Source organism: Lepidothrix coronata, unplaced genomic scaffold, assembly GCF_001604755.1.
Source record: "Lepidothrix coronata isolate B3197 unplaced genomic scaffold, Lepidothrix_coronata-1.0 Scaffold31, whole genome shotgun sequence".
Lineage (NCBI taxonomy): Eukaryota > Metazoa > Chordata > Aves > Passeriformes > Pipridae > Lepidothrix > Lepidothrix coronata.
In genome coordinates this window covers 2,267,823-2,294,257 of record NW_016690211.1, presented here as the reverse complement: position 1 = coordinate 2,294,257, position 26,435 = coordinate 2,267,823, and the positions used below count along the sequence as shown (strand labels likewise).

Here is a 26,435-nt window from a genome sequence, read left to right as displayed (position 1 = left end):
AAGAAATGGCTGGCCAGGCTACATTCCATGCTAATGGCCCATTGAATGCTGGAGTGAGGGGGAGAAGGCTTTGGAGATTTGGAGAGCTAGCTGCCCGGACAGAGGACAGGTTAGATTGCGGAGTTCTCTCGCTGGGAAGGAGACAGGGACTGTGTCCAGGCATTTCTGGAGGAAAAGTCTGGGAGCCAGTCTTTCTGGTTCTTTCGTCCTGGTGAGGCCTGACCACCGGCCTTGGGCCGCCACTGCCTCGTGACTCCAGCCGGGACCTACCGGATTTTTTCATCGGAGAGGTCTGTGCTTGCTGGGAGAGAAGGGGAGAGCCTTGGAACACCGTCATCTGGGAACAGTGAGTCCCGTAGGGGTTGAACTGCTTTTCCTTCTGCCTTCCTTCCATTGGGGGAAGGGTCTCCGTTTTCCTTTTCGGCTTCTCCCGCGATCCGAGACCACCCCCCAGACCCCTCCCCGTGTGGTGACCGCCAGAGCTCGACAGCGCCCCCTGCAGGCCACGGTTAGGACTGCGCTAAAGGACAGAGAAGTATTCATCCAGACTTTTTTTCCACCCCCCCCCCAGGATTACTGTCTAGTTTTTTTTGTGTTCTGTTACTGTTCTTGCCAACATACATATATCTTTTAATAAAGGGTTGTTATTTCTTCTGTTTTTTTTCCACACTTCCTCGATTAAAGCCCCTTAATTTTGAATTTACAGTTGCTGAGAGAGAGAAGTTTTGGTCTATCTCATAACTCATCCTCTTTAGTAAACATTCCAGTCTTATCAGACTGTGACACTAAGCAGATTAGAGTAAGTGGTTTGCTCATGTTGAGTACTCTGAGTGTTCTTCATTTTTAAAATAGCTTTTGAATTAGGAACACACCGTTATCTTGTGGAAATCCACCTCAACTCCATTATGCAACATACTGAAGGTTTCACACCGTGCCTAAATTTGCACTGGCCCCTGGCACAGGGCAGAATTTTATCACATGAGGTGCAGATAGACCTATTACTTTTATTAAAGTGACTGCTTATATAATGCTATTATAGGTCAGCGTAAGTCTTCTTCTGTTGATGAGATGTTTGTGCTGTTATCTGAGCTGGGAAACCAAACATAGGAGTGATCCCTTTTGAGGCCTAAGGGCATAGAACATGGTGGCACATGCTGGAAATTCCTTCAACAGTGGCAAAATGCTGACAGATTAATCTACACCTGGCCCCCAAACATGCCTAAGTATGTCTCACTGAACCATAAATCAAATATGTTTTTACAAGTTTTCTTCTTTTAGAAATCACTCAGCAGATATTTTGAGCTCAAATCAGGATCCTTTTTCTCATAAAAGTGCCAAGCCCTTTTCAACCCATGTTAAATGAGAAGCAGATTAAAGTATCGGTTGCTTAAGCATCTAGAGGAGCAGCACTACAAAGAAGGGGTATCTCTAATGCTGCCTTGCAGAAGGTAAGTCAAAGAGCCATCATCCATTATCACTGCAGAAAGCTTGTCGACTCCTTCCGAACAGCTGCTGTCACATTTTACAGCAGCAGATTTGCATAATGGGGCTCTCCGTGCTCCAGCTTTCCCTCACTCAGTTGCACTGTGTTAAGTCCTACCACAGAGGATTAAACAACTCCGGAGAGCAGAAGCATGTGTATGCATGTGTGAATACATACCGACATCTCTTTCCCTGCCCTTCGTTGGATTTGGAAAGGAAAATTGTATCCTATCCTGAACTGTTTTCAGACAAGGTTATAAAAAAAGCTGAAGAACATACAATTATTAAATATGCTAGGACTTTCCAGCCTGGAAAAGAGATAGCTTAGCAGGGAGACTTACAAAACTGGAAAGAATGAACAGATGACCTGGGATTGATTACTTACAGTCTCCTGAATGAAAAAAAAAAATAAATTACAGCTAATGCAACTAGTAAGTAGCAGCTTAAAAAGAACAAAAGGACACATTTCTCCACTCAACTAGTAGTTGACCTGTGGAAGTCCTTACTACATGGCATTTAGGATCCTAAGATTTTATACGTCTGTATTTTCAAGAGGATAACAGTCAACTTTACAGCAAAAAATATTCAAAGGTAATAAATATCAAGGTATCACCTCCAAAGTGGTAATAAATATCAAAGTACCACCCTCTTGAGGGCTCCAAACCCCTCAAGACACACATCACCAGGGGAGGGCAGAATGGAGTGCTCACTCCACTGTTCTGCTCTTCACTGCACGTTTGGTAAGCAACCATTGAAGACACAGAAGACAGGATATAAAGCTAAAGGAATTTTAGGTTTTCATCAGCACATTTCACAATGCTTTTGAAAAGGAAGATAGACATAAGCAACATGTCTTCCTTTTGCAAGGAAGACAGATATGAGTAATGACCTGTGGTGGTTCAAAATATTTTTTCTACTACAAAGTAAATCAGAATTTATTTGATTAGTCAACCTAGTTTTGTTATCCCCTGTCAAAAGGGGATAACAAAGGCAAAAAATTAGTAACACTCACTATACAACACAAACATAATACAAGCTTTCTCTTCTACTTTTAGTAAAAAACTACTTGGTAAACTCATGTTGATTCAAAACTCTGTGCCAACAACTCCTATTCCATTTTACTGCCACAAGGAAACATGAGTTACACACAATGTATATACAGAGAGCTCAGAAGGAGGTGCATGGCAGGGATAGCATGAAATTCACAGTTTAGAAAGGTGTAAAGTCCTGTACTCTTCTCTTAAACTCTACACTGTCTCCTGCCTGTAAATGGCACCTCTCAGGCTTGCTTGCAAGTTACTATATAAGCAGCAGTATGGGAGTGCAGCCAAACACGGGGAAGTCTAAGCTGCATCCTCTGTTCAGTCCACAGTCAAAGTAATTTTTGTTAGTATTTTTTATAAAAGTAAGAAGATTATGGTAAGGAAGGGTATACCAAACTGTAGGGAAAGGTGGCTTAATAAAGCCCTTCAACATCTACTCATTTAGCACCAATAAGACTGATAATCCCCCGTGAAAAAAAATTCCTAATCATTTCTCAGTTACTAGAATATGTACAGCATCCATGGTGGTTTTTAGACTGCTCCATGTGCTGAGCTGTAAAAAACAACAGTGGTTTGAAGAACTAAAGGAACAGAGTATTTCCTGAACTTTTGACATGTGCTTATTCTGCTGCTGAGCTTGTACCAGAGATAAATGGAAAAAGATTTATTTCTTCTCCCCGCCTGCAACTATCCCCCTTCCAAATCTTGTGGAGCAGTTAATGCATTTACTCTCTCTGTGACTTCTGAACTACACATCGAGAAGGCAGAGGATGCAAAGTTTTGCATCACTGATGCAACCAGTTTGAGAGATGAATAGGAAGGCTCAAGAAAAGGGAAGGGGCCATCATAACTTGTAAGCCTGTAAGCTGTTAGAAGAGCCAAGAATACCTCTCATTTTCAATCCCTGAAGAATCAACTGCATGGTACTGTTCATGAACAATGTGTTATAGTGTGGAAGGGCCTGTGACACATTAGTAACAAAATGTGCTTATGGATGGGAAGATCATAATAAAAAAAAATTCCCTTTCACACTGTTTCAGAGCATTGAGGATCTTGGATTTTGTCACTTAACCTAGTGACAGAAATCCTTTTGCACTTCTCATTGTCTTTTTTTTGGGGGGTCTTTTCTCATCCCCTCCTTCCCTTCCTAAGTTCTTTGCTTCCACTGATGTATTCCCTGCCTTTTTCCTCATTGTGCTTTAACAGAATTCCCAAATGGGTGAGATTGGAAGGGACCACACTGTATCATGTGGTCCAACCTCCCTGCTCGTGGAGGGTCATCTTAGAGCACATTGCACAGGACTGTGTCCAGACAGAGCTTAAATATTTCCAGAAAGGGAGACTCCACAACCTCTCTGGGCCATCTGTTCCAGTGCTCAGTCACCTGCACAGTGAAGTAATTCTTCCTCATGTCCAGGTGGAACTTCCTCTGCATCAGTTTCTGCCCATTGCTTCTTCTCCTATTGCTAGGCACCACTGAGAAGAGCCTGGCTCAATCCTCTTGACATCTTCTTCCTTCTACCCATATTTTCTTTGATTTTATCTTTGATATCCCACAATTCTTGACTTCAACTCTGAGTTATTTTCAACATTGCCCCTGATATGTGAACATGGGAGCTGCTTGCTGAGGGACAAATCCTGGCATGGTCCCAGGGCAGCACCCTGTTTCCTGTCCGGGGCAAAAAGTTACCAGCAAACCTCCTGAAGTGGGATGGTGGAAATTAGCTAATTTAGATCAACCCAGGGAGGGGAAAAAGAAAATTAAACAAAAAACCAACCTAAAAGATTTACAAAGGGATCTATCTTGGTATCTTTAATTAGGATGCATTCAACAATTGTCCTGCCTGCTCCAGAGGGGACACTGAGGTTTTTGCTATCGGGACAACAGAACTCACTACTAAAAAGTCAGAAGATACATTCTCGCAAGCATTTAGTAAGAACATATTATGAAGAACTAGGAATAATTTAATTTAGGAATAACACATCAGAATGAAATCAAAATCCTTCCCCATGAGGGTAGTGAGGCACTAGAACAGGTAACCCAGAGAAGTCATGGGATGCCCCATTCTTGGAGGTGTTCAAGACCAGGTTAGATGGGGCCCTGACCAACCTGGTCTACTGGAAGGTGACCCTGTCTGTGGCAGGGGAGTTGGAACTAGATGATCTTTAAGGTCCCATCAAACTTAAGCCATTCTATGATTTGTGTGAATTCTGTTTCACCGTTTGAAGTCCAGAAGGATCCGTGAGAACTACAGCTCTGCTATGTGACTGTGAGACCTTACCAAACCATGTTTAAAGACTGCAACAATAAACACATCAAACAAAACTCACAAGTATTACAAATGAAAAGGTACCAAATCCTTAAAATACCACAAAGCTTCCTCCAAACTGCTGCCACAGAAACCCTGACATCCTTTCTAAGATCCTTGTATAATGCAGCTGTTGCAGCATTTAGCCAGTTGTTACAGCATTTATAAATGGATTTAGTTTTGTCACAGGCATTCTGGCGAGAAACCTCTTGTTGACAATGGCAATTTCTTCTATGAAAATAGTCCTTTAATTTCACATCAAAGATAAACTGACTAGGCATTAACATTTCAACAGCTTTTCAGAAAGCTAGGTTATAAATTAGGAATGTCAAGATCATATTGTCTCCTGAGTAATTTAAGTCCTATCACTCACACTAAAAAAGACACAAATTAATTATGGAATGAACACAGGGTGGGGCTGGTTCCATCATGCTTACTCATGAAGAACAGGGTGTACCTAGCCAATTCTCCTTTGGGATACTTCTGCAAAATGTACTACAGGCCTGTTCAGATTAAATTGAGAAAAGAAATGTAATAAAATGTTCCCTTTTTAACTACTTACAATGCTAATATGTTGCATCTAATGAGACCAAACTGGTGCACTTCTGGTGCAGTGCCTAGATGAATCTCAGTCACCAGCAGATTTATGTTTTTTTTTCTGCAGCTCTTGTGCACAGTGGAAATAAAGATGTATGTACATAGGAAGAAAATACGTAATAAATATGAGACAACCTTCCTGAATTCCAACTGTAACAGCACTGTCAGGATGGGAAATGCCTAATTGCTGGCACTCCGTACCTAGCTTGGACATGCACTTCGCCAGTGAGATTTACATCTGTCCAGTATGAAGCTGCAGACTGAGGAGACAAAGAAATACAGTTCTAATTCAGGCTCAAGAAGAAAGCAGGCTGTAGGAATCATCCAGAGACTTTCTGTGCATTTCTTTGCCAGTGTGATCCCTTGTGTCTCAGTATGACAAACCTATCATGGGCTTCTGACTTCCTGTCCTTATCACAGGATCTACTCTTCAAGTTGTTGTGCTCAGTCCATCTTTTCCATTTAGACAACTCTAATATTTTCTTGCCAGCTCACTCATTCAACACACAGCAAGCTCCGTGTAGGCGCCTTCTCTTTCACCTTGTCTAAAACAGTCCAACCTGGCTCCTTGGCTGTGTATCCAAGATGCCATGTCTCAGACAGCATGGACCCTCACCTGCTTTGAAGTTATGCAATTCAAGGTCATCTTTAGGGAATATCTACATGATGTTAAATCTATACGATGTTAATAAGTCATCAGTATATACCAGGTACAGGCTGTACAGAGAGCTGGATCCAACTGCACTTCAGGTAAACTTATTCTAAAAGACTATCCAAACAAAATTTCAATACTTTCAAGAATATTCTCCTGGATTATGGGGAGTGTCATTCCAGAAAGGAGTCCCAAATGCATGGAAGCAGGTAAATAATACAGATAGGCATGTACAGGGCCACAGAATCTCCTTCAGCTCATATCCACACAGCTGCATAACTACAACCCTTGCCTGTATCCTTTTCTCCCAGTTTAGTTCTTGTCCCCACTAAATTTGAACCTATTCCCTCCTCCACACTGTGCTGGCACCAAAAAGGGCGTCACTGAACGCACACAAGAGACAAGCTTCCTGCTCTTGCTTCCCGAGCTTGGCCACATCCCAGCCCACAGCAGCTGGCTCTGGCTGCTGGAGAAACTCTGCTTCATTTCTGCAGTCCTGAGACACAGCGTGCTCAGACACCCTGCATCAGGAGCACACACAGGCTCGTCAGTGCTAATTGCTGGGAGAGCCTAAGCAAACCGTGATGTCAGGATCTTTGAAGATTTTAAGTTTCTAAGTGCAAACAAGCTTCTACTGAGCACACACATACAGAACTGAGAATTCTTGCAGCAGCACCAGAATCTGAGCACATTTTCACAAATACACTAAAGACAATTCCACAGTGAGGCTACAGGGAACTGGGAATATTTCCATAGGAAGACTTAGGCAACCATACACACATAAAGTGTTAGCAACACTGACTGCAGTCATTCTGCCGTCAGGGAGCTTGAAAGTGCAGAGGAGCATACAAACTTGTGCTCATTTATGAGAATGACAGAATAATTTAGGTTAGGAGGGACTTCTGGGGGTCATCTCTGAAGTTAGATCAGGCTGCTGAGGGCCTTGCCCTGTCCTGCTTCAAGTATCCCAGAGATGGAGATCCTGTGGCCTCTCTGGCAAAAACTGCTCAGTCTGCAAGGGAAGAATGTTTTCCTTATGCTTAAATGGGTCATCTTCTGTTCCAGTTTGTGACCGTTGCCCCTTGTTATTTTTTGTGTGTATCTCGCAGAAGAAACTGGCCTGTCCATAAAAGCTTCTGTAGGTAACAGAAAAGCCAGTTTCCCCTTGTTTATCATGTGCTCCCACCCTCTATCCATCTAGTGTCCCCCTGCTGGACTGCCTCTAGCTTGTCAGCCATATTTGTACACATTTATAAGGCTCTCCAGATTGCACAATCCCACAAGAACACACTGGCTTAACAACAGTAATATAAATATTATGAATACATTCTAGGGATCTTTCATGATTCATGAAAGAAAATGATTGCTAGCAAAGCGGTAGATCTTGGCAGTAATTACAGCACAGTACAGGGCAGTTTCTCCAGGCATGCTGTACAGTAAAGTAAAAAAATAAAGCTTATTTAAGAATATAAATATCAGGTAGAAAATGTCCTGAGGAGTTTGGTAACTCTGAAAAGAAATACCCGAGAGCATGTTGTGTGTAAGTACAGGTTACAAATTTTGAGTCACAATTACTTTCTGTTAGAATATTCCACATATAGCAAAAACACATATTTCTGTCAATTGAGATTTTGATTTGCTTTGAAAACTATTTCAGAAAACAAAGCCTCATTAATCACCTTCTACACTTAGGAACTGGAAACACTTCTTGTCACTGAATACCAGTCACTATGTTTGAAGTTGTCAACAGGGAAGCTCTCCAAATTATCCAACTCTCTGTTGGGAAACAGCAACTGATGAAAACTCCTCCAGCGTAGCGAGGGCAGTTACCTTATCTCATGGCACTATTTTTTAGCCCTCACACAGGGTTTTATGGGTTTGTCAGGCCACATTTGAGTTCTCCTTGCCCTCATGAAGCCTGTCTTCTCTCTTTTCATTATGCAGAGAAACAATGAGGAAAGCAGGGACCATGTGGCACCAGTTATGGTATTCCCAAAGGACAATAAAAATTATATATTTCTGACAATGCCTGCCACTGCAAGCAGCAGGGCTGCCAACCTCACTCCCATATTCCTAATACCAAAAGCTGTGTTAATGCCTTTGGGGAAATGCAAGTCCAGGTTTCCTGGAAGCATCCTTCCTCCACAGAGCACTTCTGAAGGGGAAGGGGACAGATGAGCTGCATCAATATTGCCTAACACTCCTTACCCATATGACACCAGAGGTGCCATCTATGCCCTTGGTCATGCTGTTGTGGGTCAGTACCCATCGAAGGCTCTGCACTCCAACACTCATTCATGACTCATTAAGACTGATACTACTTCTCCAACTATATTTAACAGTACATTTAAGTATTTTTTTAAAGATAATAAAACTAAATATTTTGGATTAGTCTACAAAGTGTGGTATAAAAATGCACTGAAAAATCAGTATTTATAAATTACAGTCTATTGGTATGTAAAGGACTGTAGTTGTGGTGTTGAGTGACACTGACAGAACCCTTGCAATGTAACTCCAAATGTTTATAAGTGCACTATTCTAAAATAACAATAAAAACACAAACACCACCACCACTCCCAAACAAAACACAACCAAACCCCTACAACTTTGAGAATCAGCATTTGGAATTGAAGTGCTAAGTGTATTGAGATTGGTGGAAGTATATTTAAAGACCCAACAATTATTTCAATTAAACAAATACTATTACTGTATTTTTAACATCATTAGAAGTAATAAAAATAACAACAATATAGTAAGAGCACTGCTGAAGGAGGTGATAGAAAAATATTTTTCCTTAATTCTGTCTGCTGCTATGTTCTTCGTTTTTTCTGTGTGTCTTGGTACAATCATTAATATCTTTGCAGCTGGTCTGCTTTCTGTACACAACGTGACAGCAAGAGAGAAAAAGGCAAAATGAAAACATGGATATTAGACTGCTAAAAAGCTTCTACATTTGGGGACAGGAGGAAAATCCGTAATGTTTTAAACATATTTCAAAGATCAATTATGGAGGTGTCTCTTCTAACTCCTATGCATTTCTGACATATCTAAATAAAAGATGAAGACTGCTGCTGAAGAAAAGCAGGGGTCCTGTGCTTGATTTGCAATGTTACCTAAAAACCCGTAACAGCTGTCCCATTTCCCTCCTTATCTTTACAAACAACTGTTGAACTCTCCCAGCAACTCCCTGCTTCAGCTTCATATATTCCTTTCCTATCTGGCAAAGCACCTTCTGCTATGATTTCCAAATGTCCTCTTGACACACGTACTGCTGCATCTGCTAGTAATTAGGGAGGGATATTTAGCCTGGTTGGAGAATGACGCTCTTGGGTAGGGAAAAGAAGCCTGCAAGTTAGAAACACCTCTTCACTCCATTTCCATTATTTTTTATGCATGGCTAAACAGAAAGAAAAGAGCCTGTGAACCCTCTACAGAAGGCCAGTGTATCTGTGCAGATTTAGGTTTCTCCCCAAGATGCTGGAAAATTATTTATTTTGCTTTCCTTTCAACTCCCAGTCAAATTGGCATTTTTCTACATACCTGTCCATGATGGACCTTTTCTATCAACAGTTGTTAAAACTCTGCCTAGGCTTTCACAGACTGAATAACAAATTCATACTGCCTAATCCAGCCAAAAACTATAATATGACACTGTGGAACAGAAACAGCAGACAAAATTATCAACTTGTCAGGAAACACGCAGAGCAGACAAGAAAGCCCTTTTAGCCTACATCAATTTAAAAAGCTTTGCAAACATATTGGAGCAAAGGAACAGGATATTTACTACTAATGAAAGTATTGTAGTAAATTAAATACAGTCTTGTCAATGCAAAATGCTAAGTATGGTGCTGTTGCCACAACAACATTCCCATACAGGACAGATTCTTCAGCATATAGCAACTAACATATTCTGTCTTGCAAGATTTCAACAGCCACAAGTAACATGAAGATATGGTCATCTATGTAACAGCTAGCAAATGTGAGATTCATTTAATTCAATTTTAGATACCCGTGATGCGTACAGCATAGTCAGCATCCTTTACAATCAGTGGAGAGAAACAGATGACATGTAACATCATATAACATTTGATGGACATCTACTGTAGGATTAGCTGAATCACAGTTGAAGCATGCTTGTCATTCCCGTGTTACTGTCAATCTATCTTCTAAGCTCTCTTGCTACAGTTGTCTAAAATGTCACTATTTACTTTTGAAATGCAGGTAAATTGAGTCTCTCGATGACAATTTTTTACTGAAGACATTGGGCAAGACAGTGTCTTCAGTAAAGAAGAAGGAAGCAAATGATGAGAATGAAGGAAATGCTTTGCAGGACCTGCAGTCAAGGAAGACCTGGTAGAGGATGTCGAGGTCTCAGCAGCTTCAGCTGTGGAGACCAGGAGAGTTTTGGAACTGGTGGAGGCAACAGAAATTGCTATAAGGGAAATTCTGGTTAGACATAAAAATTGTTTTTTTTCTCCCCCACAGTGACGGTGGTCAAGGATAGGAATAGGTTTGCCAGAGAGTCTGTGGAGACTGTTGTTGGAGACATTGAAAACTTGACAAAGCTCTGAGCAACCTGATGGACTTCAAACTCAGCCCGGCTTTCAGCAGGCCGTTGGACTAGAGAAGAGTTTTCTTCTGATTGAAATCACTCCGTGACCGAAAGATTCCATGACTCAATAGGGACCATGCAGAACAGCTGTTTAACTGTTAACTAAGAAGGCTGTGGTTCTTCAGTTTAATAATATGGGATTCAGAAATTCAACTTTGGATGAAAACAGTAATATCTGGAGATGTGGTAAGAACTTCTAGGGCTTTTCAGAACCAAGGCTTCCTCACAGAAAATCACTCCTTACACATCAGAAGACTCAAGATAATTTCTTCCCTTCTTCTGCAAAGGAACAAAAAATGGGTAAACTCTAAAGAAAATAAAACCAATCGATCTTGCAGACTCTGACAGCTCTGCTCCTCTTGATAAGCTAGCATTATGCAGCTTTCATTTTATACAGCCTTTTTAGTGTCCCTGATTTTCATTTGGCTCAGTGTTATTCTTATCCTTCCTCTTCTTACTTCAGCCCTTTTATGCATTTTCAGTCCACTTCAGCCATATTCTGCTGTCCAGTTCATTCTTGACTTGAACTGCAATACTAAAAATTACTTGATTTACTCTCTCTCATGTGAAGACAAGAGATTAAAACATTCAGTTGAATACACAAAATCATACGGTTAAAACATGCATATACACACTTGCTGCTTCTGTTTCCATCTAGTGGATGAATGATGTTTAATTTTTCCTAACTTTCCATACATTGTTCTTTTTGTTTTATTCCAAAGAGCTTTGGAATAAGTTCACAACCAAGCTAGAAAATGGATATTTGCAGAATAATGTATTCACTGCAGGCTTTTCATCATAATAACATTTAGAAATAGGCCTCTCAGACATCTGGCAGCAAGACTAGGAAAGGCATAGTTGTGCATCTTTAAACTCACCATGATCATTTCCAACAGTAAATCTTTCTGTCTCCCTAGAACCTCTCATTATTCCTCACAAAAGAAAACAAATCTGGAAAACATTGTTTTAAATGCTTGTGCTTCTGTCAGTAAAAAACGGTGCCACTCATTAAGAAGGAAAGGCCCTGATTATGAGAACTGTAAGTCCTACTGACAAATGGAACAGCTTATCACGTCCAAAATGAATGTTATAAATCAACAATTAGTGACAACAAGCAGAAAGTTAAAGCTCACTATTCTGATACAGAAAAAAAAAATCTCCCATTTCCATGAAAATACGACATGTAGATTCCAGTTGCATCTACTCATAAGATCAGGCCAAGACATCATGAGCCTGATGGAGTCCAGTCATTATTTGTTTTGAGAGTGAACTATGTCTACTATTTAGAGAATCATCTTAATAAAGATCCTTAATTCTTCCCAAAGCATAAACAAGACTGTCCAGCCTGTGAGAGCAGACAGGAAGGTCAAATTGCACACTCAGCATTGATGAGAAACTTACTATTTCCCAACCTTGAACTTGGTTGCTTATTTCTGGAGGCAACCTAACTCAAAGCATTAATGCATTTATGTCTTGCAATCAAATTTCAAAATTGTAAGAATGGGTTCCTATGCTGACTGTGGTATGTATAAAGTTCATATATAGAGCTTCAGATACCCATCAATAAAAATATTGCCTGCCTTGTTGTCACGTTGCTTTATGTTAAAAATAAACAACACTTTATAGCTACTACAAATTCCTTTATTCCACTAGAAAACAAAAAAATTTAAAATACTTTTACTTTGAACCCATTCTACACTCAAATGCAGTGAATAGCAGTGTCAGTCTTCTTAATTTATCTCTCCTTTTTTCAGAAAGTATCATACTCAGTTAACAATTTTTAATTGCTCTCGTCTTCCAATATTTTCTTTGTTTGCTCTTTCATGTTTTTCTCAGTGAATGGTCAGAACCATGGATCTGGCAGATCTGTCCTTCAGCACAGCTCACCATTTTCAGTGTTAGCTTCTCTGAACCAGTTAACAATGCTGGGAATTTTCTCACATGAAGTAAAATAAATCCAGGGAGTGCCTTTAATTTTGAGTGTTGTTGGGTGCAAAGGGTTCTCAGCTCCTTAGAGAATAAAATCAGGGCCTAGCAGTCATATTCAATCCTTTGAAATGTAAGTGTTCTGTCAGAGATTAATAAATTACCTGCATAGGACTGCAAACTGCAAAATAGAGCACCAGTGAAAATCTACTCCTACAAGTATTTAAATACAAATGCAACTGAAAATCATCAAACTCTGAGTGTTGTTCACTCAGAATACAAATAATGCTGTTCCTACCTTTCAATCTAATACATATCAAATGGTGTAATTATCATTACAATTACTAAAAGTATCGCAACCTGGGTGGACCCTCAACAGGGTTTGGTCTCTGTTTATGAAATGGTTGGGTATCAGGTCCTCAATTGAGGTTGCCTCTTACCAGCCACCATCTCAGCCCGTCTGGGACCACAAAACCACATAATAATTTAAGTGGGAAATCTCTTTGGTGGCTACTCAGTTCATCTTCAAAGCAAGGGCAACATCAAAGTTAGATTAGGCTGTTAAAGCCCTTGCCTAAGCCCACGTTGAGGGTTCCTGCAGCCTCTCTAATACACGCCAGTGCTTAGCCACCTGACAGGGAAGAATCCTCTCCTTAGGTCCAAGTGGATGTTTGCTGTTGCAGCTCATGACTTCTGTGCCTTGTTTTTCTGTGTGTACTTTGGAGAAGAAACTGTCTCCCCCTTACATGTAACTGCCCTTGCGGTACTGATGAGCACAGAAAACTGAAACGTGACCCACCTTTGTCAGGCTAAACAAGCCCTGTTTCTACAGCTTTCTGTACACCAAGTGTTGCAGCTCTCTCTCTGTGTGGTGGCCATCCACTGGATCCTGGTCTGTTGTTGTCGTCTGCTGGGATGTCTCACGTAAGAAGAAAACCCAATACAGCATGGAAAACAGGGAAACAATCTCCTCTCTGGACCCACTTGCAATGCTCTTGATGGAGTAATCTACTGTATGGCTAAGTTTTTAATCTCACCCATCAACATCCACCTCTTCTCTTTTTCTGTTTTTTCCTCTCTTATGTGGCATGGAACAATCTTTCAGAAGCATCCTGTTGTGAGCATGGGCAGAGAGCACACGCTCATAAATTCACCATTGCTAAACAGCATCATCTGTACTGTAACAATTTTTTCTTTGCACATTTTGCATATATTTTTCAGGTTTCAGATATACTTTTTATAATTCTACAAACATAACTCTCTGTTTCAGAAAATCCAAAATATTCTCATAAATTACCTATGGTAAATAAGTGAAAATGTCAATATGTTACTTGCCAGGAAATTTTAATCTCAGTGGACTAAAGTAATAAACACTAAAGTGTGTTACCAACATTACAACTAAAATCTCTCTACTTCATTCTTTCAGTGAGGGGAATAGTATCTGAAATTATGTAAAACACAAAATAAGAAGAAATAGAAATTTTTTTCCACCCAAAACCACCAGATTTAACTTGCATACACAAGGATCTACTGATCTTCCAGTAACTAGAAGTCAAAACAATTTGTTCTCTGTATTATTTGATTATAATCTATCAGTATACCACATACTTTAAAAAAATCTTCTTTATTACTAATGTAATACAAAAATGCAAAAACCAGTGAAATGGGAAACCTGGCTCTCTGTCAGGATTTTAGTTTTTTTCTCTGCCAGGTCAGCACATTTTCAGCCATCACATATCCCTTAAGACTTCTGGAAAATCACTGTTTCTCTATATCGCTGTTTCCCTCAGCAGTTAAATGAAAATAATACTCATGAAACCTGTTGTGACTCTATATTAAATCTTTATTAAGTATTTTGATATTCTCAAATGCAAGGTCCTCTATAAGAAGCACATACTGTGGTCATTTTTATCTGTGTATGGTTCTGCTACCAAGTCCACCCTGCATATGGAGACATGGAGACCTTTTTAAATATAATTTATTACAATATACTATACTACTAATATGACTACTAAACTCTTTCACTTATTTTAAATCACACTGTATCACTAGTATAGGCTAGGGTGGGTTTTTTGTTTGTTTTTAAATTACATTGTGTCTTGCCTCGGATGGGCGACCAGGTCATAATCTCAAAGCAGTGGCTGGTGAGATTGCTTTAAATTAACAGGCACTGCTAAAAATTACTTGAAAATAGCTTGTCCTGTTAGAGCAATGTAGTGATCCAAAGCCTGCAATTTTATTTTATTTTTTTCACCTAATGTGCTAAGGTTTGATTGATCTATTTATCGAATATTACAGTTAGCTGTACCTCTTGGTTTATAATCTATATAAGAAAACTGGAGAATAAGCCAACTGCAATTAGAAAACAGTATAAAACAAAGACTGAACATTGATTTCAATTACTGAATTTTCAACATAATTCAAAAGGACAGAGAGGGAATTTGGATTTCATAAGTAACAGCAGCAGGTTTGATACAATTCACTGTGTTCTGTTTTATCTTTGTGGGTAAACTGTTCAGCTGCTTATTTTTGAGCGGAAAGAAAAAAAACAGCACAAAACCCCACCCTTATCCTCCAGTTCTCTAATCACAAAAAATAAATACACTAAAACCTAACAACACTAGATAGCCATGCCTGAAGTTTTTCCCTTAGAAAAGCTATTTTCAGTTCTCCTGCTTCATCAGATGAGACACTGCCAAGAGCATGTGTTCTTGGATGTGGCTGCAGTTCTTGAGAAGGAATAAAGCCTCTTCAGCTGGAAAAACCTGGCTGCAGAAGGAACTATGAGAAGAGACACTGAGTGCTGCCCATCCTTGTTCTGAAATGTTCTGAAATTTTTCTTCTTGTGTTTTTTTCCCCTGTTTGTTTTTGTTTTGCTTTTTTACTCTAACTGGAATGGTATTCATTTCATACCAAGAGCAGAAAAGCAGCCAAGGACTCCCTCAAGGTGACTACGGACTTGACAATTTCCAGTATTTTCTGTGTCCTCCAGAATGGAGGAGGACATATCAAAACAGGAGCTACTCTAATTCTCTACTACACTTCTATTACTCCTGCTCAATAACTGAACTTTCCTTTGGGCACAATGTTTTTAGACTCTAGCTTAAGATCTGCAGACAAAACAACTATGGAAAAGTAAGACTTTTGAGAGCCTTGCTCTTTTACTGTTTTCTTTAAAAAAAACTGGGTGTCTAGTATTTGTCTCAATCAACTATTTTTGACCATGTTTCTGCAGAAAGCTGGTCAATCACTTTCCTGAACTGATGTACTCCCCCACACTTTGCTGTATCAGATGTAATAATTAGTATAAAAGGGACTAGGACCCACCAGGATTAGTTTCACTATTCTGCAGACTCTGGGACACAGGGTAAAATTAGTTATGCCAGTGGGCTTCTTCCCTCCAGGGAAACCTGTGTGCTGTCATTGGGTAGCGTCTGCACACAGCACCCGAGCTGGTCTGAGTGAGCACAAGTGAGAGACACTTTTATCAGAGAGGCTCTTGGTTCTTCATTCCAGGACATCAATTAAAGGAGCGTCTGAAGAGTAACAGCTTGGGAAAGGCCACATCAAGGAAGACCTTCACAGAATCTGTTCCAGAGCTTTCCTATCCTTATTGGCCTCCTCTTAATTTTTCCAGCTCTGCTGCATGTTTTTGGTGTGGGGAGGAGCAGAGCTGTGATGAGCAGTGAGCTGACCTTCTCCGGGACAGACTGTCACAACAGCAAAATCCTATCTCTGAGTCATCACGTTTGGAGCACATGAATTTATGTGTCACATTAGGGTTGTATTTTGACTACAAGCTTCATTCTACATTAATATACACTGACTATTATTTGCTGACTTATTACCCAGGCATTTGCCTTGTAAGGACTTTCTGCAGCTCTTTAGCTGGCCCATCATGGTTTAGTGGGGCATTGTCAAACTCCTTGTTTTGCAAACTTCAATATTCGCCTCCTTTGCAGAACTGCTTATGAACATGCAAAAAGAACAGATCCCAGCACAGATCTCACCTCACCGACTTCTGCCCTGTTTCCTAGCCTGCCTGTACATGCAAGTACTACCTCCCTTATACCTCTAAGGGATTAGCTTTTCCTTACACAGATGTGAATGGTTTCCCTATTACTGCGCTTGCTTTATAAGTATCTACTGTTTTATGTCTGCACACTAACGATAAGATAAAAACAAATTCCAGTCAACCACAATGAACCAACTAGATTTTCTATACTTTCCTGAACTGATGTACTCCCCCACACTTTGCTGGTTTGGCACACTGTGCCTGCTGGTTTTAAGGAAGAGCTGTGTCCTGGTTTCAGCTGGGATAGAGTTAACTTTCTTCCTAGTAGCTGGTATAGTCCTGTGGTTTGGATTCAGTATGAGAATCACACTGGTGACCCAGTGATGTTTTGGCTGTTGCTCTGTAGTGCTTACCTTATGTAAAGGACTTTTCAGAGACAACGCTCTGTATCTGACCCAAAAAATGTAATTTTTTGGGCTTTATAAGTTTTCTGAAATTTTTATTCGCTGGTTCTGTATGAAATGTTAAATTAAGCTAGAGGCCTCAGAAAATAACAGAAAGAGGAGAGAAACTAATTCAGCAGGAAGACTGAATCCTGGTTCATGACACAGCTGTGATCCAACACTGTCCTGGAAGCAAGCATTTTAGACTTCTCATACTATTTCATTTTTGAGGATGAAAGAAGGATTTCAGTTTCCACAGGTTTCAACTACACCATTTCAAGTACACCAAAATAATTTGAAATAAAAACAAAAACATACAAATGGAAAAAAAAAGTCCCTTACAGTAAGAAACCTCCCACAACACTGGACTGAAATTCCCAACACATATTTCTGTTTCCTCTAGACAGATTTCATTTGCTCTATTTTGTTTTATGAACAACGAACTATTTTAAGCATCTAAATTGCCATATGATTCACACTGATGATAAAAGCCAGCAGAACACATTTGAACTTCGCACACATCCATCTCCTCTTGTTTTTAATGGTTTAGAACAGCCTTAATGTATTTACACAGGTTAGGCAGCTTAAAAGCTGGAACACAGAAAACCTCTGGGCTAAGCTCAACATGATTAAAGTTCACAGTAATGGATGGGAAAAAAAATCAGAACACACTACAAAAAAAAAATTAAACAACTATTTTGCAAACACTTTAAATTGCAGAATTTTTGTTAAGAAAACAACAAAGTAAAATTTTCTCAGTTATTAAAAAAGACTGGTTAATTACAAAATTTTCTTCATTTTTCAAAAGGTAAGTTTGGCAAAAGGATTAAATATGACTTCTAGAATATGTTCTTACGTATTACATTTCATGCTTTAAAATAAACCACATTTCTAAAAATCCATCTTCTTCAATAAGGTACTTTACAAAAAGAAACAAAAATGAAATAATTTAGAAACTTCCATTGTACCCATCATTCTATAACTACAATTGTAATATGACAAATATCTGTAATTGTATTTCAAGAAATTGAAACCAGAGATTTATCTACTTGGAGATCTTTAAAAATGTTTAAAGTGGTCCAAATAGCACAAACAAAATATTACGGCAATTCATCGAAAATACAGATAACACTTTAGACAAGCTACCTTGAGGGTGGAAAACCAATTAAAATTCTTCTTTTAAAGCTTCCATATAGATATTTCAGTAAGAAAGATACTTTCTAGAATCATTAAAATCTTTTGCAGCTTGAACTGTTTTCTGCCTCATTTAAGCAATTCAATTTAACTGATTCTTAAAATTCTTTAAGACCATGAAAAAATAGTAAAACTTTTATGAAATATGATCTGTATATATATATGGTTTTTGTAATGTTTTTTCTTCATTAGTAAATTACTCAAGACTAGGAAAACAAGATAATGGGTGTCAGGCAGCTACATGCAGAGATGTTTAATTTGCTACTCTCACTTCCAATATTACAGATTCACAGAATCCATCCACTAGGTTGGAAAAGATATCGGAAATCATAGAGACAAAATTAAGGCCAAACACCACCACATCAACTAGACCAAGGCACTAAGTGCCATATCCAGTATTTCCTTAGACACCTCCAGGGATGGTGACTCCACCACCTCCCTGGGCAGCCCATTCCAATGTCTAATCACCATTTCTGTGAAGAAATTCTTCCTAATGTCCAACCTAAACCTCCCTGGCACAGCCTGAGGCCATGTCCTCTTGTACTGTCACTGGCTTCTTGGGAGAAGAGGCCGACCCTCACCTTTCAGGTGGTTGCAGAGAGCAATAAGGTCTCCTCTGAGCCTCCTCCAGGTTAAACACCCCCAGCTCCCTCAGCCCTCCTCATAGGACATGTGCTCCAGACCCTTCACCAGCTTCACTGCCCTTCTCTGAACTCACTCCAGCACCTCAATGTCCTGCTTGAAGTGAATATTATTAGTATTTACATCCATACAGATAGGTAAAGGATTATAGCTGGATGTGAGCTCCCTCAGTTTAAAGCAAAATTGAGGTTTAAGGAAATACAAGCATACAAACAGTATGTTAATTAGGTGTACATCACATCTAAAAATTCCACTAAGTATCTAGTCACCTGTAGTTATCTCATCATCATCATCTATCTGTAGTATCATAATAAACCATAATAATAATAATAAAATACATAATAATAAAATTAAATTAATAATATGTGTAGTCTCCATTTATCCAGACTTAAAAAAAAAACCTTCAAAACAAAAAAAGTAAGGAAAGCAAGGGAACAGCCTAATAAATTATGCAAAGTCACACAGCTAGGGGATCACTAAAGCCCATGCTCCTGTGACACCTGCAGCTCATTCTTTATTTAGGAAAGGACCTTCTGGTGCTAAAGGTGCTCACACACAACACAAAAGTGCTAGACAAGAACAAGTTGTTGTCTTAAAAGATGCTATAATTAAAATTTATATTAATTCAGTCAGTATTTGAGTATGTAGACGGAATTGGCAGGTTAGACTGTTTTGAAGGAAGGGAGGGAGCCAAGCATTGCACTCAGTGCCAAATTCACAGTCCAAAGCAAATGGGCAGCTCAGCCAGTGACAATGCAGCCTTTTCCACAACACGTCATATGTTTCAATGTGCTTCACACAGATCTGCTTTGAAAGGCCAGCGGTACACTGAGAGAAGTCCTTGCTCTGCTGATTGTCTAATAGAGAAACAGTTACACTTCTTGACCTTAGTGGTTCTCTAACTCTGCAAGAGACAAGCAAGAAGTTTGGCTTTAGTAGCAGATCTAAAAGCTTTCAGAAATTAAGCAGCTTAAAAATAAGTCAAATTTAACCTGTCAGAGAGTGCAGAACTGATGTGAGCACCTGCTTGTACAAGTACCTTTCACAAGCATCTGCCAGTTAGCAGAAACCATGGACCAGTGACAGGGCTTTCTCCTGTCCCAGCAGAGACACCTTGGTCACCACCTGACACCAAGGACATCTGGGTCACTTGCAGCTTTCCCAACTTCAGTCATCTCAGCTGAAATTTTCCAAGTCAGATGCACGTATCACAACACAAATAGTTTGGAAAACTTCCCACAGGACAATGCAATTTTTTCTGACTACAAAAAAAGCGGGAAAATGGGTTCGTAATTAAAAATAAAATACTTTCTTCTTTGAAATGCTCCAGAATTTCCATTTTTATGTTTGGATTATATTATTCTGTAGGAAGAAAGGCTGTGGGGTGACATGGGCAACAACTAAAGAAAGAAAAGTGAAAATAATTTTTTAGGACTGGTTGTGCCTTTCTGTTGGCTCTGAGCACACCACTGAACTGAAGGAACACGAAGTTGGCACTAAGGGTATCTCAGCACTGGAGCAGCCCCACAGACACAATGTTCCAGGTGCTGCTGATGTTTCCAGAATCTTTAACATGAAAGGCAACCTTTCATAATTCAACTTGACCATGCTACACTAGGGAAGAAACATACACATGCACTAATGTGCATATGCTGACACACAGATGGAACAGTATGTCTGAACACAAGCTCCATTCAGGTATAAAAGTGTGGGTGGCCATTTCAGAGTTTCCCATGGCAACAATTAGTTATGGGCCCACACTAGCACAAGTCCTTGCCTGTTGGAAGAAAAGCATAGTTTCTGCAAGTATGCAGATTTATGCAGAAAACAAATATTCACTGGAGGACACTTCAGTGCTTTCTCTGCTTGTGGGTGGTGTCCCTTACCTCCTGACAAGCACACAGCCACCTTTCCCTGCCTTGGTGGAGGAGGCAGCCTGCCAGCTCCATGAGCACTGGAAGAGGAAATACAGTTTTCCAGCATTTTGCTCTGCACAATAAATGCAATGCTGTTGACAGAGGATATTGCACAACCTCAGCAATTTCATCACCATAATATCTGATAGACTTGAACCGATTAAGGAGTTTATCCTTCGAGTGTCTTTTCACTTTACAGCTGGGATACAGATATTAATCAATTTTCCAAGGGCACTGAGGAATTTCTGTGGCACAGCCAGATGCTGAAATCTTGTTTCAGACCAATGTCATTATTACAGAACTACTACTCTTCCTGCAGTTACAGGGATTTTGCCTTCTTTAGAACAAGTAAGTGGCTTTGGAACTTCACCCATTCCTGTCAACATGTCTCAGCCTTGTTTGAAAGGCTCAGGTTATTGCCACCCCTTTGGCTTTCTGCTGAGACCCATGACAGGTACGTCTGCTATTGACAATTCAAGTAAATGGGGCATGTTATGAAAATGGTAATTTCACATCAACCATGTGAGAACCAGTTAAAAATAGTAAAAAACCCTAACAAAATAACAGCCCCCCCATCTCACTCACACCTTAGCACTGAAATAAACACCTAAGAACTCAGGACAGCTCCACGTGTCCCATAGACTGGGCTGCAAGGATTTGAGTATGCCAGCTCTGAACCTCCCAGGGATCAATCCATCCTGTAGTCATTTCAAATACAGAAAAGATTCCTTATTTGAGATCTAGGCCTTGCCCTGATTAGAAGGAAGCAAGTTTCAGTTTTATGCATTTTTGTAAAAATCACACCTTTCTAACATGCTACATTTAGATGCTACAGTGCCTTATCAACCAGGAAATGCTGTGACACTTCCCACATATGTAAGAAGTCAGGGCAGTTTACCTCTAGTAAAGATATGATGGATTCAAGGTTTTTCTAAAAGTAATTTGTCAGAAGACTACAGCAGCTTTCATAAGCTACAACTGAATGCATGATGGGATTCCCACAAGCAAGTAGGACAGCACAGACAGACCACTTCTCTTTATATCCATGAGTCCTACTAATGTAAGCTACATATTATTTTTATCAGTCCCCAGTTCCGTTCTTAAAGAGGGCAAAAAGCCGCATACTAAGTCTAATATTCTGTTTTCCTTTAGTTGGGAAAAACAATGCTGTTTCCAGAAAGCCAGTGCTCATATATAGGTATCTTGGGATTACTGGAAATGTTAATTGTATTTCAAACATCTTTGCAAGTTGCTGAGATGTGAAACCCATGAAGTAAAAAGCACTGACATGGCCATAACACATTTCTTGAGGGATTTTAAGGGGATATAATGAAATTAAATAGCAAGGCTTTAACTGTTGACACATCCCTAAACTGGAATAAAATAGAGCCTCATTCGCTTAAGAAAAAAATGTGCTTTTTGGCTTAACAAATTGGAAGAAAAAATCTGTTGAATTCCAGTGGTAACAAGCTCTCATAACTGAAAAACAGCATTTAACAATAATTTACAATTATGTCTGTTATAATGCTGGACAACACCACACCAAATGCTGACTCTGATAGATGTAATCCTTGCACAGTCTTTCCTGTAACTAGAACTGCTACTTAAAACTATTAGCTAGATAAACTGGTGTAGTAGAATACCAGTCCTGCTGTACTGAGGGGATAAGATTGTTATTTTGAGATGGTCAGAACTTCTAGAAAGAAACCCTCATCTCCTGCACAACAGTAAGTGGAAGCTGTCACTCACTTATCACAACAAAACATTCACAGGATTGCACTGCAATACATGTGCCAGATTCTGTAACGTATGTTCCTCCTAGTCAAAAACAAATGTTTCTTGACTTAAGGACGAAAAAAAGGACAACCCAGAGAAAAATCTACTTTAAACTATGAACAGTGTTCACAGTCTTGGAAAAGCAATAAACATAAGAGCAGCTGGGTGTTTTGGGCAATGACATGAAATTCTGATGGTTTTGTCTCAGTTACATCTCTTAACATGAAGTCTCTGTCAGGAGGGCTCTTGCAATATGATTGCAAGTATTTTTGTAGACAAGGATGCAACTCTACTTAACTGGCTTGGCCAAGAATGAGAGGTTAAACAGACTCAGTTGTGATAGCTGCATAGCCTGAAGAGCTCTCAATGCATTGTTTCAAGAGTGACCTCTTGCCTTCTACCTCTGTGAAGCATGGCAAGACTTTAATTTTTCTGTTTCACTTCTATAGCTCCCTATTGTGCAAAGCTACGGAATTAGAAAGGAGAGATGATAAATTATTGATCTCACACCCATTTCACTACTTGTGGAGCTGTCCTAGATGCTTCTTTTTTTCCTCTGAAGTGGCTTGATAGATCTTCACAGCATGAAGAGCCAAGCTCTGGAGCTAGCTGGAAAAATCCTTGGATAGCAGGGAAATTTCAGACAAGGCAGTTACAGTCAGAGTTAACTCAATTAGTCAGCAAGACCAAACATCCCCTACAAATCCACTGAAAAATATGCTGGAGAACAAAACAGTTCACTAGAAAATAAATTATGTTGTTTATGTACACATTATGTACATGTTTATGCCAGCATTTCTTCTCATTTTTCTCCAGTGTTTTACATCTCCTTTTTAATAAACCACTCATATTTCCTTTGCCTTATGAAATAAATGGACTTAATTAAGTTGTGGAGAATAATCAGACCAGTGACTTACACTTCCAAACACCTCACTGGGATGAACCCCAAATATCAACACATAGACTGTGACAGAAAACACTTCTGTGTTATGCTCCACCCTCAAACATTTCTGGTGCGGAAGCCCTCTAAAATAGACACCAAGAACTTGAAAAGGCATTTCTTTTCCTTGCCAAACCATGAACCACTAATAATTTCCATTCCTTTAATAAATACTTTCAACTTCCAGAAAAACACTTCACTGCAAGAAATGATCAAGCCAGGATATATACGAGTGGATTAAAACAGATGGTTTGAATTAAAACCTATACAACAGTAACTACAGTTGACATCAGCATTTTCATTGGAGTAATTATATTGACTATTAACTACTTTATCACTACAGCAAATAATAAATAGACCATGTTAGCAGTTATAGTTATTACCTACATTTGCTTCCCTAACACTTCCAATTTCCTGTTCAAAGTTAAATTATCCCATTATTCTTTGTTCTGTGTTTCAGTGATGAAGAGACTAAACACAAATTCACTGGGCATAATAACATTATTTTAATTCTACATGTTCTTGTTGAAGATTTCATATTTATTAAACATTATCTGCTTTTCCTGTTTCACAGTAGGCATAGGCGGCAAACACTAAGTGTCTTTTAAAAGTAACATGACACATGGTGTTTGCCCATCAGGCACGTAATCGTTCTGTTTATTTTGTCTTTACAAACTGAAAAACAGAGGGGTCTAGCAGATAGGGATTCAAGGATAAACTCTTGATCCAAGTGAGTTTTCAAATTTGCTTCTTATGTTTCTGTGCCAGCCCTAAAGCCAAGACTACACATTTCCAGGGGAGTAAAAACCAAATAAAATTCCATACCAAATACAAGATAAACATTTCCTTTCAGCATGTTTCTCTGAATATGCTCCGGGTAACAGCTTGGGACTGCCCACAGAAGACACACTTCTTGGTCTGGGTGAATCTTTCATAATTCCCCAGGGAGACCTCACTCCACCATTCCATCAGTGTAGTGCTAAGCATTTGTAAATGTGGCTGCGGGGCTCCAGCAGCCCCCACTCACATCCTCCTCCTTCGTTCCCCTGGCACCATGCAGAACTGCACTGGTTTTCATCCTGTCCTGCCACAGAGCTCTCCTAACAGAAGAGATCTTGATTTAATTTCTGCCTGTACGGTTTGCAGAAGGAAGATATCCTTGGATGTATCCATTTTGGGATATGATAATTTGTTCCCTTTCCCCCCTCTTCTGATTAATTTTTTAATCCATACAAGTTCTTCCATTTTATTCCCTGGCATTATTTTAAGAAACCTTTGCTACGGTGCTGTATCAAAGACTCACAAAATCCACATTGCAGGGACTGAACAACTTGAGTGTGTTAAAATATTTTTTTTTGCGTCAGTAGGCACTGTCTTGTGAAAGAAACATGACTTCCACAGACTCCTAAGTGTATTTATCAATGTATTTACCAACATATGTTATTTTCAAGTTTCTTCCAACTTGCTTTGCCCAAACTTTCAGATATGCAATTTCCTTGAGTTCTTCCTCATAACTGGTGTCAGGCCTGCTACATCCCACTCCTTTGCTGCCAAGGCTGATACAATACAAATCCCAGCTACACAATGTATAACCGTTTCCTGTTGCATTGTTTGAAACTCCCAGGAAAATCTCCATGACCAGCTAATGAGAAAAATATGAGACTGACATTTTGCATGGCTCTTCAGAAAAGTCTTTATCAAGACTTAATTATCTGTAAAAAAAAAAATCTGTATTTCTAGAAAAAGAGAGTCTTCACTGCATTATGCAAGAAGATTTCAAAATCCCTACCAGGGTGACAATTTTTTAAATGTTCTGCAGAAAACTAACCAGTGCTGTTACTACTTAATTTTACAGCATGCTTCTACAAAGGATGGAGATGGCAAAGTAGAGAAATCTCTGTCTTGTTAAGTAGTGGGACTCATTCCAGATTCAGAAGCTAGAGAGTCCTTACTTATAGTTTGCAGCTCTGCATCTCACCTACTGCATCATTCTTTCATAGTTCATTCTGGCACCTTTCCAGTAGCACAGAAGGGAAACAGACTATGCCAAGTATTTTTATTCCCCAAGGGGAACCTTGACAAGAGACTTGTTGTGGATGGTCACACAAAGACCAAGCTTGCCAACAGTATCTCAACATCCTCAGAAGTACATAATCACCTGAGTACCAGTACCTATGCTTGAGTGGGTGAGTTGCCAAGGTTGGAAACAGGCAACCATGGGAGTCTCTGGACCAAGAATTCCTCAAGGCTGGACCTAGGCACCCTTCAGATGGTGGATTCAGTTCCAGAACTATCCAGCTGTGCTGGAAGTTCTGCTGCAACCCTGAAAACATCTGGTTCTGCTGCAGGTGGTGACAAGTTCAAAGGTTTTAGAGTCCCTCTGTGTGACTCAAAAATGGCATCTTGTGAACTCCTATCCTAAAACGTTTCTCTTCCACTTCTGATCCCTTAGAACAGCTGGAGAAAACACCAAGTTGTGCCAAAATATTGCTGAGATGCACAGAATGCTTCTTTCCTTTATACTGGTAGGAACTAGGTCTGTTCAATGACAGCTCTCCAACTTCCAGTCACACTTTAACTCGTCTTCCAGTCCAATCCCCACTGTCACTTTCAAAGAGCACAGCATGAAAAGAGAAGGTGCAACACTGCAACATTGCAAACAGTCTCTTGGTTCTAAAAATCTCTTGTATTTTAAATCAGGTAGTGGAAGTTACAGCACAATTATTGCATCATTTAAATCGATGATAAAGTTAACCCTTTTCATGACCATTTAATTCTGTGCTATGAATATGAAGCAACTAGGGGTTCTTTTTCTTTTTCCAGTTACAAATGGGTGTTATGGAAAGCAATTTGCTCTGTGTGTACTTCACTGTATGAAAGGATAACTC

The 26,435-nt window shown here is 39.6% G+C and overlaps 1 protein-coding gene across 5 annotated transcripts in view; it reads right to left on the bottom strand.

Moving 5' to 3' along the window:
• GHR (growth hormone receptor) overlaps nt 1-26,435 on the bottom strand; it is a 162,946-nt gene that overhangs the window by 36,306 nt on the left and 100,205 nt on the right. The window lies entirely within an intron of this gene.